Source organism: Patella vulgata, chromosome 7 (genome assembly GCF_932274485.2).
Source record: "Patella vulgata chromosome 7, xgPatVulg1.2, whole genome shotgun sequence".
Taxonomy (NCBI): domain Eukaryota; kingdom Metazoa; phylum Mollusca; class Gastropoda; family Patellidae; genus Patella; species Patella vulgata.
In genome coordinates this window covers 5,778,212-5,798,304 of record NC_065885.2, presented here as the reverse complement: position 1 = coordinate 5,798,304, position 20,093 = coordinate 5,778,212, and the positions used below count along the sequence as shown (strand labels likewise).

The 20,093-nt window shown below is 36.2% G+C and overlaps 2 long non-coding RNA genes across 2 annotated transcripts; both read left to right on the top strand.

Annotated features, from left to right (window-relative positions):
- The first annotated feature begins 1,674 nt into the window (after positions 1-1,674).
- Positions 1,675-5,080, top strand: LOC126827007 (uncharacterized). The gene is made up of 3 exons (XR_008788881.1): positions 1,675-1,833; positions 2,889-3,229; positions 4,171-5,080. It is a non-coding gene; the product is annotated as an uncharacterized LOC126827007 (long non-coding RNA).
- A 6,979-nt stretch (positions 5,081-12,059) lies between these two features.
- On the top strand, positions 12,060-15,467 carry LOC130013611 (uncharacterized). Its single transcript, XR_008788799.1, has 3 exons — positions 12,060-12,218; positions 13,276-13,616; positions 14,558-15,467. It is a non-coding gene; the product is annotated as an uncharacterized LOC130013611 (long non-coding RNA).
- Positions 15,468-20,093: the final 4,626 nt, after the last annotated feature.

The window sequence follows — 20,093 nt, the reverse complement described above, 5'->3', positions numbered from 1 at the left end:
CGTAGGACGCCGTCTAAGAGAAGTAGGACTCCGTGCACGACGACCTTATGTTGGAGCTATCCTCAGGGATTACTACCGTCAGCGGCGTTTGATATGGGCTCAAGGACACCAGACATGGAGAAGAGTAGACTGGCAAAGTGTGCTCTTCAGTGAAAAGAGTCGCTTTCATCTTTATCACGCTGATGGCCGTCAACGTGTGTGGAGACATCTTGGGGAACGTCTTGCAGACTGCTGCGTCTGCGTCTTCACTTGCGCGTAGGGATCTTTAGCAGAGGGGGGAAAAGCCACGAGGTTGGACAGGCGACGCTACTCCCTGCCACGTACAACCGGGGAATCGAAACTAAGACCAATTTTAACAATCATAGCATCTCCACCAGGTTTGAATTATAAACTATTTAAACATTGTCTTGATTTTGGAAAATATCTATCAGTCCTACACATTTACAAATCTAAACTAATATGTAGATTTAGAACTTGCAATCAAAAACTCTCCATATACACTGGCCTTCGGAAGAAAATTCCAAGAGAAAATAGAATCTATAAACTATGCAAACTAAATGAAATTGGCGATGAATTCAACTATTTATTTATTTATTTATTTATGCGGATCCGGTTATTTTAAAGAACAGGAAATTGTATATATCGCCTATTTTCTACTTAGCGAATTGTTTAATTGTACTCACTCTTGTGACCTGAACAGTTTACACGGATTAACAAGGGAATAACAAGGTTCCCCCCTCCACCCCGACCGAATTGTTTAATTGTACTCACTCTTGTGTATTGAACAGTTTACCTGGATTAATAAGGTTATAACACAAAGGTGGTATACCCTCTTTACACCTGTATATATATATGTTATATTTATGTTGATGTAAATATGTTATTTTTTCTACACTGTATTTATGTACGGTTTGTGAATAAAGAATATCTATCTATCTATCTATCTATCTATCTAGATAGAACGGAATACCGGTGTCCCGTGTACACATTCCCTTGGAAGTTGGAATTCCGTCACAGCACACTGTATGACGTAACCCAGTCGGAGCAGAATAGTTTAAACTACAACATCAAGAGTATTCCCCTTGTCAATTAGTATATTGATAAAGAATTCTAGTCGAAACGTTGCCCGGTAATAAACCGTAGAAGTATTCTATAGTTACACGTGAACGTGCAAGTCAATATACGTATTTATGCATATAATGTTTTTCTGTGATATAATTTAGCCGGTCTCGTAATATTCACCATATGTTTGGCGCAATATAGCATTATAGCCCGGTTGGAGCTGAGGTGCTATAAAACCACATTTCATTTCATTTTATTTATTGAAAGGCGTTGCCCATATTACAAGCTTACGCAATACGTATAAATAGACTGGTTTTCCCGTTACTATAGTATAGAATAGACTACGTTACCCAGACATAAATAAACACCTACTGAACAGACAATTGTGGAGTATTCATTCAGATAGTTACAACACTATTTATTATATTGATATATTTAGGTTATCTTAAACACCGGGGATTTATTATATTCGTTTTAACAAGTCGGGACTATATTCTTTATCGAGAATAGATATTCATGAGTGTAGAAATATTATAATTATTTATCGTACTTGATCTCGCTTAACGTAAATAGTAGTGAGACAGGTTATACAAGACTAAAACTCGTCATTAATACACTATACATAGACTGTGTTTTTCCAATGGGTAATTTTTATAGAACCCCCTTGATCTAGTGTTATACAGTTCTGTTTGTCTTTAGTAAGGTTCTAAGGGAACCCTAATGGAAGAAAGTTGTCATAGAATAATAAGCACAAGAAGAATGGCCACCCCAGTAAGTACAACTACGTCATATTTATAAAATAACACGTCAGTTTATGACGTCAATAACTAACCATTGTAATCTTGATAATGACTGTCTTATCTCTCGTAGAATACAAATACTGACGAGTGAGTACACGAAGCAGTGTATGTTTACTCCTATACTTGATACAACTAGTGTCTCTACATCTATGAGAGTCGTGTTGATGTAACAATTTACAAGTTCACTGGTTTATATTTACCTAGTATTTTTAAAGAGCTGCGTAGGGTGCGCTTTAGATCATAAGGGCTGTCATAGAGTCACGTGGTGTGGTTTTGATCCGAGCATGGACCTGACAAGGAGTAGGGTCACCTGTCCGATCTCGCGGGTTTTCTCCTGGCACACCATTAAATGGACGTTAAACCCCAGTTCTTTCTCAGTGAAGAACTGTGACATTGTCATTCCCCAGAGCACCTTCTTTCTGTCTGTGTCTATCAGTCCTAACAACATCTTCAACACGATAGAAACAGAAAGTAGGATTTTAGCATTGAACGGAATGGCAGTGTTGTTACATGTCCACCGATCATCAGTGGCGTACAGGGTAAGGGGGGGGGGGAGGTAGACGGACCATGTCATGGAATCTGGTAAGATAGAGAGGTGGGGGGGGGCATCAAATATCCAATCAAAGAATTTAAATTTGGCCTACAGTCCAACATGCTGGCGTGAGTGTGAATCCAGAGTAGAGAACATGTTACATATAAAGAAGGGAATGTGGCTAATTTATATTTAATTTGAATACAAAGATCAATTCATCTGTTTTTGTATATATTTAAAATGTCGTCTCGTTCTCACATGTTTCAGTACTCGACCCTGTGTTTAAGTCAAGGAGTTGTCCCCAGGCATCAACAAACTTCTGTACGCCACTGGTCAACCGAGCATCTCAAACTAGAGATTCAACGCATGCGCTTATTTTACAGCTCTCTTTCTGATATTTATACTCGTCGATGATTATCATATCTAAGAAGAGAGATATTGTTGTAATAATATTTACAAGTAGAGACTGGTTGTTTATTTATTTTCTATTCCAGTTTTCAACCGTTAACCACAATACCTACATGTATAATATACATGGTGATTGTCAAGCTGTACAGATTGGAAAATCAAACACAATAAATGAAACTAGTAACCAGACCGACCTGGATGATCGCACATCCGAGATGGAAGACGTGAGATTCCAGATGAATCGGATAAAGGAACAATTTGAAAGAAAAGACGAAGAAATAGCTGAATTAAAAAACAGGGTTGCTGACCTGGAAGCATTTAAGACGAAAGTAGAACAATCAGAAGTCAAGACAAACGCCAACACTAATACTAGACGTTATGTCAGGGATACGAGTAATGATATTACTCTTAAGTTGTTATATGGCTGGTAAGTAAATGTGTTCATAATAATATATATTTTGACAACTGTCAAACTTTATATACTGTTACAATAGTCTTGACGTTTGACATATATCGAATGATCAAGTTTCTGTATCACGTGACTTGAATAATAACCAACTAGAGGTGACTTGAATAATATACTGACTAGTGAACAGTGGGATGTATTTTACAATATCCATAGTCAAAATAGTATTATATATTTAATAATGTATTTAATAATAAGGGGTCAAAACATTGATTTTATCAATAATTTATCATTTAAATAATTTATAATACTCGTGTTCCTAAGGTTTACAAAGATGATTATTGATAATGATATATTAACCTGTATTTATATCTATGGTGGCTGATTGGTAAGAAAATGAAATGAAATGAAATGGCGTTTAACGTCCAACTGTTCTGCTCCGGGAGCCACAGTGGCTAAGTGAGTAAGACGCTGGCTCGCTGGCCTAGACGTCGCAGATTCGCCCCCGGTGATGATCGAGAAAGTTCATCAATATTTTCCTACGTGGTTTCCCGTTGTCAGGGATGCAGGATGGAGGGCCTGACAAGGACAGCTATCTAGTCATTCGGATGGAATGAAAAACCGAGGTGCTGTGTATACATTGGCGTGCACGTAAAAGATCCCATGGCAATTGGAATTGGATATAAGAGTAGGCCGTAGCGCCGCTGTTCGGGCAAAATGTCTCTTATAACGCACTGAATGGTATAAACCCGTCTTCATTAGCCCAGTCGGAGCAGAACAGTAGGACGTTAAACTCCCATTTCATCTCATTTCATCTCATTTCGTTCTGCTCCGACTGGGCTAATGAAGACGGACATATGATAGCAATCAGCCACCATATATATCAGTTGATAATGATATAATATATTAACCTGTATTTATATCAGTTGATAATGATATAATATATTAACCTGTATTTATAGTTGGTCATGTAAAGATATGGGTACTATAACTGTCAGTAAGAAAGTCAGTTTTAAAGATTTAAAGAAGTTGATAGAAGAGAAGAAGAATAAGAAGATTAGTAGGATTGTTATAGTAGGATATAGAGATGGTAGAGAGGAAGTTATCTACGACAGTGATAGCAACAAGAACGACTATAGCCTGGAACAACTTGGTGTTGTAGACCAGAACAAGGTTTACTACTATTAATAGTAAAATATAGAGATTATATTGATATGATGTATTGATGGTCTCCTTTATATTAAACAATGAGGTGTGTCGGGTGGGGTAGGGTAGATATTACTTTTAGTAAAATATAATGGATGAACCAGAACGAGGTTAGGTATTATTATCTTATTGTCTCTTGATTAGGTTGTGAGGGTGGAATAAAGTAAAATGTTAAAACCGGTGGGTGTGCGTGGTGTTGTGGTGAGTGGTGGTGTGGTGTGTGTGGTGGTGGGGCGTGGTTGGGTGTGTGCTATATTAGTGAAGAGTATTATCAACCACACCAGCACCCTAGTATTTAACCAAGTATGTTATACACCCCCCCACCACCCCCATGATTGATATATTGAAACTTACTCTAAGTAATATCTCACCTGTCCCACCTGATTGATATATTGAAACTTACTCTAAGTAATATCTTACCTGTCTCACCTGTCCCACCTGATTGATATATTGAATCTTACTCTAAGTAATATCTAACATAGTAATATAAAACTAGCTTACTACTGTAAATAAAGCTGCAATTCAATAGTCACGATTATCAGGTGATATGTATTCGTGATCATGTGATAACTAACTGACATATATATAATATATAATTATATTAGTGAAACAATGTTTTATGCTTTTTATTCTAATTTTGTTTCAATAAAATATTTTATAACTAAACTAATGTCCTTCTACTAATATTTCTATGGTGTCAAGAATTGAGATAGTTACCACTAACAGAGGGGGTCAGTCTGTGGTATCATGAAAGACTGGATAACGCTGTCAACATGTGTCAAGTCATACGAATAGGACGAAAATTCTAGGAATAGTTGGCTACAATGGGCAATTAATACAGGATGACGTCGCAATATGTTTCTAGTCATTCGAATGGGACGTGCAAAAAAAACCCCAACTCCCAACCAAATACAGATTACAGATGCTTTACGCACGACCAAAGGACTTTCTCGTTGATTAAAATAAATACGCAAATACAATCTGTTTCTAATCTAGATTAAATAAGTTTTTAATGGTGACTTGAAAATTGGGAAACTTTGAGATTCTCTAATATTTAATGGCGGAGGTTGGGTGGACGAATTATTAGCGCGTGCGCGTTGTATAAATAATGTTTGTGATATTGAGTCAACTGGCGTGGTTTCGATTTCCACGGCTGTACGTGACAAGGAGTAGGGTCGCCTGACCAACTTCGTGGGTTTTCTCCGGGTCCTCCAGTTTCATCCTACTGTTAAAGACCACTACGCGCAAGCGACTTATTGAAATAAAATTGAACCATGTTTCTCTCTCTCTCTCTCTGGCAATAAATTCCAAAGGTTTTAGGAACAGCGGGTATTTTTTGATATTCGATCTTAGGGATTACAGTTTGTCAAAAGTCCAGATAAATATAAGGGGACGAAATAATTTCGACATAGATAGACTAATGACAGAACTTTATACTGGAATCCAGTGTTCGACATTCAACCAGTGGAGCGACTTAAACAGTACCTGTCGACCATATTTACCAACCTACCTGTATATAACAGTACCTGTCGACCATACTATAGTACCTATATGGTACTATATACATCAGCCTACCTGTATATAAACTCCCGTAGAGAGGGAGATAACTCTTTTTAACCTGACAAATTACTTTAGTTCAATACAGTTATATCAGCCCATCATTGTGTAACATAAAAACCACAAACAGGTGTAGCGTTTTATCGAAATAGGGTTTAAAGTCCTATTGTTCTACTCCGACTGACCTAATGAACACATAGGACATACAATGTGTTATAAGGGAAATTGCTCGGACCGTGTCGCTACGGTCTACTCTAATATAGAATACCAACTGTCAAGGGTTTGTTTTACGTTCACTCCAATGTGTACTCGGTGCCTAGGTTTTCTTTGTAAGGTCACGGTGTATAATTTGTGTACCTTGTAACCGGGTCACGGTGTAAAATATGTTGATAAGTTGTAAGGGGGCCACGATGTACCCGTTGGCAAACATCAAACTAATGAAGAGCATGCAGAAACATTGGCTGGGAAAAATAATTTCATAGCACATTGGTTATACCAGTTGTCATTAGCCCAGTTGGTGCAGGAGAGTAGGACGTTAAACACCATTTCATTTCATTAGGTTAGGAGAGGCTATACCATCCCTACGTAATGGAATATATGACGTCATAATTACTACCATATGCTGTATCACTGATCTCGATACTATTCATAGTTCGGCAATTAACTGATAACTACAATACAATGTATATTCATAGTTCGGCAATTAACAGATAACTACAATACAATGTATATATTTTATTTAAATACAATTTAGATGATTATATTCTATTATGAAAGCCACATGTTGACATACTGTATAGAACATCAAATATAATATACATACATCAGAGTTTAGACCATTATATGAAATCCTTCACAAGAAGATAACCAATGATAATTATACACATGCAAATTTACGCAGTATGTACATCTATTACGAATGTGATTACTGTTTGAACCATCGTAAATTTTAAACGTATTTCTTCGATTGTGAACAAACTACTTAACTTTGGTTATTATAAACTTAGGATAATGGGGCTGTGACATATTCAATTTTTTCTAGTACATATATATTTTATACTGAACAATGTACATGTCATAGCCATAACATAGCCGTGTATTACTTAGATGGAGAAACATTAAATCAATAAAATAATAAATAAGGAAATCGATACTTATAAATGATCATCTTCACCTTTGATCCCCGAGACAAAATAACTGGTCTGGGTCATCTATAGCGATCATTCAGCAAACGAAGCTTCATAATCACCCCATTTGTCTATATATGTCTCATAATTCATATTCATTTTGTATTTGTATTTTTCAAGTTTTATGTAGTATCTTATATCTCTTGTGATACCGTCTAGAGATATTGTCTGTTTTAATAGTTTATTTTTATAAATGTAGTTTTTTATGATTAACAAGAGTATGTTAATTTGATTATTACATGGTTTTAATTTCCCGAATATTATATCCACTGGAGATAAGGTTAGGTCGGGATTCATGATCGAATTAAACCAATTAAGAAAATTAGTACTCAGAATCCTATGGATAATCCTATATTGTAACCAAATAAGTTTGGTGTCTTTAGTTATTTTAGAAGCTAAAGAATTGATATTTTGTCACAGATCGCCTATATTTGATTCCTATTTGATTTCGCTTTTTGTTTTTTTATGAAACTGGGCAACAAACAGTTGATCCATGATAGTTTGGATGTGTTTTGGGTTGCCATGGTAGCAGCCACAGTAACCAATATTTTCATGGTTTTCGAGAAATGTTTTAATAGACTTTATAATTCCTAAAAATTTTGTAAAATTAGGATTGAAATTAATTTTTTTTATTGAATTGGGCTAAATTAATTAGATTCCCTTCCTCATCTAAGAAATCATAGATAAATCTTATTCCTTTTTCATAACACTCTTTGTAGTAGATAGGATTTCTGGAAATTGTAATTTTGTTATTATGCCACACGAGTTCATTAATTATTTCTTTAGAGTTCAGTGTTTTCTGGTTAGCATGGATAAAGTCATAGAGAGCTTTGAAAACGTCTTTCCAAAATTGATTAGTAGTTTCATTTATTAGTTTTTTTTACAAGTTCACCACCGCATGATGTCATTGTCTCTAGGCTTTTAGCCATGATATATTTTATAAGTTTTCAACAGTTTCAGTTTTCTGTAAGGAGTTTTTATTTATCCATGACAATTTAAGACTTTTTATGAAACAGTTTACATTTAGTTTTCTTAATCCACCGTTTTCATACTCCTGTACTATTAATTTTCTCGAGATTCTATCTGTCTTGCCATTACAGATATAATTAAAAGTGATGATCTTAATTTGCTTAGTAACTTCCTGGCTTGGAATAGGTAAACTACTAAAGAGATGTACCAGTTATTATAAACTCACCTGTGCGTTTGAAATCACCCCACGTTAAATAAAATCCATTGCACAATTTAAAATCCCTTGAAAATTTGAGATATTTACTTGTATTTTTGGCTGAGTTCAAGGCAACACAGCTTTCGTCACGTGTTGGACGAAACCGGTGAAGCTGGTGCGGAGGTGGTTCAACTTTTGACATCATTTCGATCGTTTGAGTTTTGGCAGCGAAAATTATCAACAAGTTTTCGAGTGTTTCGGACGGATGGGCGGTTCCCATTTCAAATCCCCCCCCCCTAAATTCAACCTTGACTAAGTTAAATGTATATCTTGGATAATAATAACAACAAGCCGACATTGAATTAGACAGACAGACAGACAGACAGACAGACAGACATTCTTTATTTCACAAACCGTACATAAATACAGTGTAGAAATAATAACATATTTACATCATCAACATAAATATAACATATATATATATATACATGTGTAAAGAGGGTATACCGGAGGGTTGGGGTGGGGTGGGGGTAACATTTGTGTTATAACCTTATTAAGCAAGGTAAACTGTTCAATACACAAGAGTGTGCACAATTACCGGTCGGAGGAGTGGGGGGGGGGAACCTTTGCGTTATTCCCTTGTTAATCCGTGTAAACTGTTCAGTACACAAGGGTGAGTTCAATTTAACAATTCCCTAAGTAGAACATAGGCGATATAGACAATTTTCTTATCTTTAAAATAACCGAACCTGTACAAATAGATAAATAAATAAATAGTGGAATTCATCGCCAATTTCATTTAGTTTGCATAGTTTATAGATTCTATTTTCTCTTCCGTAGGCCAGTTTCTATGGAGAGTTTTTTATTGCAGTTCTACATCTACATAGGTAAGACTGATAGATATTTTCCAAAATCAAGACAATGTTTAAATAGTTTATAATTTAAACCTGGTGGAGATGCTATGATTGTTAAAATTGGTCTTGGTTTCGATTCCCCGCTTGTACGTGACAAGGAGTAGGGTCATTTGTCCAACCTCGTGTGTTTTCTTCTCCGGGTCCTTTGGTTTCCTCCCACTGCGTAAAGACCCCTCCGCGCAATCGAATTATTGAAATAAAATTGAACCATATGTTAGTCCCAAAATGACATAGTTTGTGTCGAGTGGACGTTACCCCTCGCCCTTCCTCTCTCTCTCTCTCCCTCTCTTGTATACCAGCTGGGATTATTACCTAATTTGGTCAACAAAATATATTCCATTACCCCCGGTGTGGTGTCACCCACCAAAAGAGAATATGATATATTTATATACCCACAAAAAAACGTATTTATCAACCTTGGCTTCAAATGTTATATAAATTATTCCCATGCTAGGCCTATAACATATTCCTGAAGCAATGGCCCGAGAAATCCCCCTCTGTCCACTGCTGGATTGGCTTCTGATATTTGAGCTTTTGAGGGAGTGTGTCTAATCCCAATTACAGCTACATAACAGCCCTTCGTTTAATCTGGGGTCTTGCCTAAAACTTTGGACAGTGATTTAAGGTATTAAAAACGGTGAAAGTCTCGATAGCCTCGTTTGTCACGCAATTAGTGTTTCTGTAATAGTCTGCTATGTACTGGTTAACTGGACATAATAAAATCGTGAGTCATGACGTAACGTTATGAAAACATATTTGGTCCAATGTGGAGCCATGTTTAAAGCGTAATCATATTGTTACGCAGTTAGCTATTGTTTGTTAATCCGAGTATTGACCAGTCATAATTTGGAACAGAAATTTGCTTCCATTAAAGCAGTGTTTAGTGGGATTAGCTCTAAACGACTACCTAAACCATCGGGTTGTCGAGAATTGAACGGATTAAAACAAGATCACCATTTAATAATTAAATTTAGTGAGTGGCTTAGAATATAAAAGTAATTTGAATAAAATGTCCATTTTTGAACAATTATAACAGGGGTTGCCAGCTTTTTATTTAAATCTTTAAAGCGAAAGTAATTTGACATTCTGCTTTTTAGCTTTTCCAACCGTATAAAAACACGAGAAACGTACCCAAATATATTAAAATATTTGAAAAAAAACCTAAAACCACCATTTAGGTGTGATAAACTGTAAACTTTAAAATGAATATTTTTTTAGTATCAACGTACTAAATTATATGAAAATATAATAAAATATATAAACCACTATTTAGGTTCTATAAACTGTAAACTTTAAAATCGATATTTTTATAATATCAACGTATATATAATGAAAAATATTACCACAATTAACATATATTTATTATCAACACTAATTATCATTGATAACTATCAACCGATGTATATGGAACAAAATACCGAGGTCCCGTTGGCTTGGAAGTTGGAATTCCGTCAAAGGGATCACGTGGCTAAGTGGGTAAGACGCTAGCTCGCTAGCCTGGAGGTCGGGTGTTCGATCCCTGCATTGGCCGAGAAAGTTCATCCAGATTTTCCGGCGTGGTTCTCCCTTGTCAGTGATGCAGGACGGAGGGGCTGACAAGGAAAGCTGTCTAGTCGTTCAGATGGGACGAAAAACCGAGGTCCCGTGTACACATTGGCGTGCACGCAAAAGATCCCTTGGCAGTTGGAATTCGATATAAGAGTAGGCCGTAGTGCCGCTGTCCGGGCAAAATTTCCCTCATAGCACACTGTATGGCGTTTGCCCGTCTTCATTAGCCCAGGTTAGGAGCAGAACAGTAGGACGTAAAACTCCATTTCATTTCATTTGGAATTCCGTCACAGTACACTGTATGGCGTTGCCCAGTCGGAGCAGAACAGTTTAAACGCCAACATCAAGAGTATGCCGCTGGTCAAATATATTGACCTGACCTTATTATATTAATCTTATTATATTAACCTTACCGCGTTAAATACAGCTGGACCAGGCAGTGGCTCAATAAGTAAGACGTTGGATCGCCGGGGGGGGGGGGGGGGCTCGGGTCCCAATGCTGCCCAGACAGTGCCAGTGGATTTTCCGGCGTAGACCCACATGGCAGGGACAGTGTCTAGTCTTTAGGATTGGCCTAAAAACAGAATACCCATGTACACATTGGCGTGAACTTAAAAGAAACCTTGGCAGTTGTAAATTAATTTAAGAATGGACGTCGTAGCGCCGCTGTTCGGGAAAAAATTCCATCATAGTACACTGTATATTGATAAAGAATTCTAGTAGAAACGTTGCCCGGTAATAAACCGTAGAAGTATTCCATAGTTATACACGTGAACGTGCAAGTCAATATACGTATTTATGCATATAATGTTTTTCTGTGATATAATTTAGCCGGTCTCGTAATATTCACCATATGTTTGGCCGCAATATAGCCCGGTTGGAGCTGAGGTGCCATAAAACCACATTTCATTTCATTTTATTTATTGAAAGGCGACGCCCATATTACAAGCTTACGCAATACGTATAAATAGATGGGTTTCCCGTTACTATTGTATAGAATAGACTACGTTATCCAGACATAAATAAACACCCACTGAACAGACAATTGTGGAGTATTCATTCAGATAGTTACAACACTATTTATTATATTGATATATTTAGGTTATCTTAAACACCGGGAATTTATTATATTCGTTTTAACAAGTCGGGATTATATTCTTTATCGAGAATGGATATTCATGGGTGTAGAAATATTATAATTATTTATCGTACTTGATCTCGCTCAACGTACATATCTGTGAGACAAGTTATACAAGACTAAAACTCGTGATTAATACACTATACATAGACTGTGTTTTTTCAATCGGTAATTTTTATAGAACCCCCTTGATCCAGTGTTATACAGTTCTGTTAGTCTTTAGTAAGGTTCTAAGGGAACCCTAATGGAAGAAAGTTGTCATAGAATAATAAGCACAAGAAGAATGGCCACCCCAGTAAGTACAACTACGTCATATTTATAAAATAACACGTCAGTTTATGACGTCAATAACTAACCATTGTAATCTTGATAATGACTGTCTTACCTCTCGTAGAATACAAATACTGACGAGTGAGTACACGAAGCAGTGTATGTTTACTCCTATACTTGATACAACTAGTGTCTCTACATCTATGAGAGTCGTGTTGATGTAACAATTTACAAGTTCACTGGTTTATATTTACCTAGTATTTTTAAAGAGCTGCGTAGGGTGCGCTTTAGATCATAAGGGCTGTCATAGAGTCACGTGGTGTGGTTTTGATCCGAGCATGGACCTGACAAGGAGTAGGGTCACCTGTCCAATCTCGCGGGTTTTCTCCTGGCACACCATTAAATGGACGTTAAACCCCAGTTCTTTCTCAGTGAAGAACTGTGACATTTTCATTCCCCAGAGCACCTTCTTTCTGTCTGTGTCTATCAGTCCTAACAACATCTTCAACACGATAGAAACAGAAAGTAGGATTTTAGCATTGAACGGAATGGCAGTGTTGTTACATGTCCACCGATCATCAGTGGCGTACAGGGTAAGGGGGGGGGGGGAGGTAGACGGACCATGTCATGGAATCTGGTAAGATAGAGAGGTGGGGGGGGGGCATCAAATATCCAATCAAAGAATTTAAATTTGGCCTACAGTCCAACATGCTGGCGTGAGTGTGAATCCAGAGTAGAGAACATGTTACATATAAAGAAGGGAATGTGGCTAATTTATATTTAATTTGAATACAAAGATCAATTCATCTGTTTTTGTATATATTTAAAATGTCGTCTCGTTCTCACATGTTTCAGTACTCGACCCTGTGTTTAAGTCAAGGAGTTGTCCCCAGGCATCAACAAACTTCTGTACGCCACTGGTCAACCGAGCATCTCAAACTAGAGATTCAACGCATGCGCTTATTTTACAGCTCTCTTTCTGATATTTATACTCGTCGATGATTATCATATCTAAGAAGAGAGATATTGTTGTAATAATATTTACAAGTAGAGACTGGTTGTTTATTTATTTTCTATTCCAGTTTTCAACCGTTAACCACAATACCTACATGTATAATATACATGGTGATTGTCAAGCTGTACAGATTGGAAAATCAAACACAATAAATGAAACTAGTAACCAGACCGACCTGGATGATCGCACATCCGAGATGGAAGACGTGAGATTCCAGATGAATCGGATAAAGGAACAATTTGAAAGAAAAGACGAAGAAATAGCTGAATTAAAAAACAGGGTTGCTGACCTGGAAGCATTTAAGACGAAAGTAGAACAATCAGAAGTCAAGACAAACGCCAACACTAATACTAGACGTTATGTCAGGGATACGAGTAATGATATTACTCTTAAGTTGTTATATGGCTGGTAAGTAAATGTGTTCATAATAATATATATTTTGACAACTGTCAAACTTTATATACTGTTACAATAGTCTTGACGTTTGACATATATCGAATGATCAAGTTTCTGTATCACGTGACTTGAATAATAACCAACTAGAGGTGACTTGAATAATATACTGACTAGTGAACAGTGGGATGTATTTTACAATATCCATAGTCAAAATAGTATTATATATTTAATAATGTATTTAATAATAAGGGGTCAAAACATTGATTTTATCAATAATTTATCATTTAAATAATTTATAATACTCGTGTTCCTAAGGTTTACAAAGATGATTATTGATAATGATATATTAACCTGTATTTATATCTATGGTGGCTGATTGGTAAGAAAATGAAATGAAATGAAATGGCGTTTAACGTCCAACTGTTCTGCTCCGGGAGCCACAGTGGCTAAGTGAGTAAGACGCTGGCTCGCTGGCCTAGACGTCGCAGATTCGCCCCCGGTGATGATCGAGAAAGTTCATCAATATTTTCCTACGTGGTTTCCCGTTGTCAGGGATGCAGGATGGAGGGCCTGACAAGGACAGCTATCTAGTCATTCGGATGGAATGAAAAACCGAGGTGCTGTGTATACATTGGCGTGCACGTAAAAGATCCCTTGGCAATTGGAATTGGATATAAGAGTAGGCCGTAGCGCCGCTGTTCGGGCAAAATGTCTCTTATAACGCACTGAATGGTATAAACCCGTCTTCATTAGCCCAGTCGGAGCAGAACAGTAGGACGTTAAACTCCCATTTCATCTCATTTCATCTCATTTCGTTCTGCTCCGACTGGGCTAATGAAGACGGACATATGATAGCAATCAGCCACCATATATATCAGTTGATAATGATATAATATATTAACCTGTATTTATATCAGTTGATAATGATATAATATATTAACCTGTATTTATAGTTGGTCATGTAAAGATATGGGTACTATAACTGTCAGTAAGAAAGTCAGTTTTAAAGATTTAAAGAAGTTGATAGAAGAGAAGAAGAATAAGAAGATTAGTAGGATTGTTATAGTAGGATATAGAGATGGTAGAGAGGAAGTTATCTACGACAGTGATAGCAACAAGAACGACTATAGCCTGGAACAACTTGGTGTTGTAGACCAGAACAAGGTTTACTACTATTAATAGTAAAATATAGAGATTATATTGATATGATGTATTGATGGTCTCCTTTATATTAAACAATGAGGTGTGTCGGGTGGGGTAGGGTAGATATTACTTTTAGTAAAATATAATGGATGAACCAGAACGAGGTTAGGTATTATTATCTTATTGTCTCTTGATTAGGTTGTGAGGGTGGAATAAAGTAAAATGTTAAAACCGGTGGGTGTGCGTGGTGTTGTGGTGAGTGGTGGTGTGGTGTGTGTGGTGGTGGGGCGTGGTTGGGTGTGTGCTATATTAGTGAAGAGTATTATCAACCACACCAGCACCCTAGTATTTAACCAAGTATGTTATACACCCCCCCACCACCCCCATGATTGATATATTGAAACTTACTCTAAGTAATATCTCACCTGTCCCACCTGATTGATATATTGAATCTTACTCTAAGTAATATCTTACCTGTCTCACCTGTCCCACCTGATTGATATATTGAATCTTACTCTAAGTAATATCTAACATCCTAATATAAAACTAGCTTACTACTGTAAATAAAGCTGTAATTCAATAGTCACGATTATCAGGTGATATGTAGTCGTGATCATGTGATAACTAACTGACATATATATAATATATAATTATATTAGTGAAACAATGTTTTATGCTTTTTATTCTAATTTTGTTTCAATAAAATATTTTATAACTAAACTAATGTCCTTCTACTAATATTTCTATGGTGTCAAGAAATGAGATAGTTACCACTAACAGAGGGGGTCAGTCTGTGGTATCATGAAAGACTGGATAACGCTGTCAACATGTGTCAAGTCATACGAATAGGACGAAAAAAGAGAATCTATCTTGAAGAAATAATTCTAGGAATAGTTGGCTACAATGGGCAATTAATACAGGATGACGTCGCAATATGTTTCTAGTCATTCGAATGGGACGTGCCAAAAAAAAACCCAACTCCCAACTAAATACAGATTACAGATGCTTTACGCACGGCCAAAGGACTTTCTCGTTGATTAAAATAAATACGCAAATACAATCTGTTTCTAATCTAGATTAAATTAGTTTTTAATGGTGACTTGAAAATTGGGAAACTTTGAGATTCTCTAATATTTAATGGCGGAGGTTGGGTGGACGAATTATTAGCGCGTGCACGTTGTATCAATAATGTTTGTGATATTGAGTCAACTGGCGTGGTTTCGATTTCCACGGCTGTACGTGACAAGGAGTAGGGTCGCCTGACCAACTTCGTGGGTTTTCTCCGGGTCCTCCAGTTTCATCCTACTGTTAAAGACCACTACGCGCAAGCGACTTATTGAAATAAAATTGAACCATGTTTCTCTCTCTCTCTCTGGCAATAAATTCCAAAGGTTTTAGGAACAGCAGGTATTTTTTGATATTCGATCTTAGGGATTACAGTTTGTCACAAGTCCAGATAAATATAAGGGGACGAAATAATTTCGACATAGATAGACTAATGACAGAACTTTATACTGGAATCCAGTGTTCGACATTCAACTAGTGGAGCGACTTTAACATGGATGATATGTGTAAATACAGTTTGTAATGACCCGCTGTGTGGTACCTAATACAACACCTTAATGTTACCTACCTGTATATAACAGTACCTGTCGACCATATTTACCAACCTACCTGTATATAACAGTACCTGTCGACCATACTATAGTACCTATATGGTACTATATACATCAGCCTACCTGTATATAAACTCCCGTAGAGAGGGAGATAACTCTTTTTAACCTGACAAATTACTTTAGTTCAATGCAGTTATATCAGCCCATCATTGTGTAACATAAAAACCACAAACAGGTGTAGCGTTTTATCGAAATAGGGTTTAAAGTCCTACTGTTCTACTCCGACTGACCTAATGAACACGTAGGCCATACAATGTGTTATAAGGGAAATTGCTCGGACCGTGTCGCTACGGTCTACTCTAATATAGAATTCCAACTGTCAAGGGTTTGTTTTACGTTCACTCCAATGTGTACTCGGTGCCTAGGTTTTCTTTGTAAGGGGGCTACGGTGTATAATTTGTGTTCCTTGTAACCTGGTCACGGTGTATAATTTGTGTACCTTGTAACCGGGTCACGGTGTAAAATATGTTGATAAGTTGTAAGGGGGCCACGATGTACCCGTTGGCAAACATCAAAATGAAGAGCATGCAGAAACATTGGCTGGGAAAAATAATTTCATAGCACATTTGTTCTACCAGTTGTCATTAGCCCAGTTGGTGCAGGAGAGTAGGACGTTAAACACCATTTCATTTCATTAGGTTAGGAGAGGCTATACCATCCCTACGTAATGGAATATATGACGTCATAATTACTACCATCAGCTGTATCACTGATCTCGATACTATTCATAGTTCGGCAATTAACTGATAACTACAATACAATGTATATTCATAGTTCGGCAATTAACTGATAACTACAATACAATGTATATATTTTATTTAAATACAATTTAGATGATTATATTCTATTATGAAAGCCACATGTTGACATACTGTATAGAACATCAAATATAATATACATACATCAGAGTTTAGACCATTATATGAAATCCTTCACAAGAAGATAACCAATGATAATTATACACATGCAAATTTACGCAGTATTTACATCTATTACGAATGTGATTACTGTTTGAACCATCGTAAATTTTAAACGTATTTCTTCGATTGTGAACAAACTACTTAACTTTGGTTATTATAAACTTAGGATAATGGGGCTGTGACATATTCAATTTTTTCTAGTACATATATATTTTATACTGAACAATGTACATGTCATAGCCATAACATAGCCGTGTATTACTTAGATGGAGTAACATTAAATCAATAAAATAATAAATAAAGAAATCGATACTTATAAATAATCATCTTCACCCTTGATCCCCCGACAAAATAACTGTTCTGTGTCATCTATAGAGATCATTCAGCAAACGAAGCTTCATAATCACCCCATTTGTCTATATATGTCTCATAATTCATATTTATTTTGTATTTGTATTTTTCAAGTTTTATGTAGTATCTTATTTCTCATGTGATACCATTTAGGGATATTGTCTGTTTTAATAGTTTATTTTTATAAATGTAGTTTTTTATGATTAACAAGAGTATGTTAATTTGATTATTACATGGTTTTAATTTCCCGAATATTATATCCACTGGAGATAAGGTTAGGTCGGGATTCATGATCGAATTAACCCAATTAAGAAAATTAGTACTCAGAATCCTATGGATAATCCTATATTGTAACCAGATAAGTTTGGTGTCTTTAGTTATTTTAGAAGCTAAAGAATTGATATTTTGTCACAGATCGCCTATATTTGATTCCTATTTGATTTCGCTTTTTGTTTTTTTTATGAAACTGGGCAACAAACAGTTGATCCATGATAGTTTGGATGTGTTTTGGGTTGCCATGGTAGCAGCCACAGTAACCAATATTTTCATGGTTTTCGAGAAATGTTTTAATAGACTTTATAATTCCTAAAAATTTTGTAAAATTAGGATTGAAATTAATTTTTTTTATTGAATTGGGCTAAATTAATTAGATTCCCTTCCTCATCTAAGAAATCATAGATAAATCTTATTCCTTTTTCATAACACTCTTTGTAGTAGATAGGATTTCTGGAAATTGTAATTTTGTTATTATGCCACACGAGTTCATTAATTATTTCTTTAGAGTTCAGTGTTTTCTGGTTAGCATGGATAAAGTCATAGAGAGCTTTGAAAACGTCTTTCCAAAATTGATTAGTAGTTTCATTTATTAGTTTTTTTTACAAGTTCACCACCGCATGATGTCATTGTCTCTAGGCTTTTAGCCATGATATATTTTATAAGTTTTCAACAGTTTCAGTTTTCTGTAAGGAGTTTTTATTTATCCATGACAATTTAAGACTTTTTATGAAACAGTTTACATTTAGTTTTCTTAATCCACCGTTTTCATACTCCTGTACTATTAATTTTCTCGAGATTCTATCTGTCTTGCCATTACAGATATAATTAAAAGTGATGATCTTAATTTGCTTAGTAACTTCCTGGCTTGGAATAGGTAAACTACTAAAGAGATGTACCAGTTTTTATACACCCACCTGTGCGTTTGAAATCACCCCACGTTAAATAAAATCCATTGCACAATTTAATATCCCTTGAAAATTTGAGGTATTTACTTGTATTTTTGGCTGAGTTCAAGGCAACACAGCTTTCGTCACGTGTTGGACGAAACCGGTGAAGCTGGTGCGGAGGTGGTTCAACTTTTGACATCATTTCGATCGATTGAGTTTTGGCAGCGAAAATTATCAACAAGTTTTCGAGTTTTTCGGACGGATGGGCGGACCCCATTTCAATACCCCCCCCCCCTAAATTCAACCTTGACTAAGTTAAATGTATATCATGGATAATAATAACAACAAGCCGACATTGAATTAGACAGACAGACAGACAGACATTCTTTATTTCACAAACCGTACATAAATACAGTGTAGAAATAATAACATATTTACATCATCAACATAAATATAACATATATATATACATGTGTAAAGAGGGTATACCGGAGGGTTGGGGTGGGGTGGGGGTAACATTTGTGTTATAACCTTATTAAGCAAGGTAAACTGTTCAATACACAAGAGTGTGCACAATTACCGGTCGGAGGAGGGGGGGGAAACCTTTGCGTTATTCCCTTGTTAATCCGTGTAAACTGTTCAGTACACAAGGGTGAGTTCAATTTAACAATTCCCTAAGTAGAACATAGGCGATATAGACAATTTTCTTATCTTTAAAATAACCGAACCTGTACAAATAGATAAATAAATAAATAGTGGAATTCATCGCCAATTTCATTTAGTTTGCATAGTTTATAGATTCTATTTTCTCTTGGAATTTTCTTCCGTAGGCCAGTTTCTATGGAGAGTTTTTTATTGCAGTTCTAAATCTACATAGGTAAGACTGATAGATATTTTCCAAAATCAAGACAATGTTTAAATAGTTTATAATTTAAACCTGGTGGAGATGCTATGATTGTTAAAATTGGTCTTGGTTTCGATTCCCCGCTTGTACGTGACAAGGAGTAGGGTCATTTGTCCAACCTCGTGTGTTTTCTCCGGGTCCTTTGGTTTCCTCCCACTGCGTAAAGACCCCTCCGCGCAATCGAATTATTGAAATAAAATTGAACCATATGTTAGTCCCAAAATGACATAGTTTGTGTCGAGTGGACGTTACCCCTCGCGCTTCCCCTCTCTCTCTCTCTCTCTCTCTCTCTTGTATACCAGCTGGGATTATTACCTAATTTGTTCAACAAA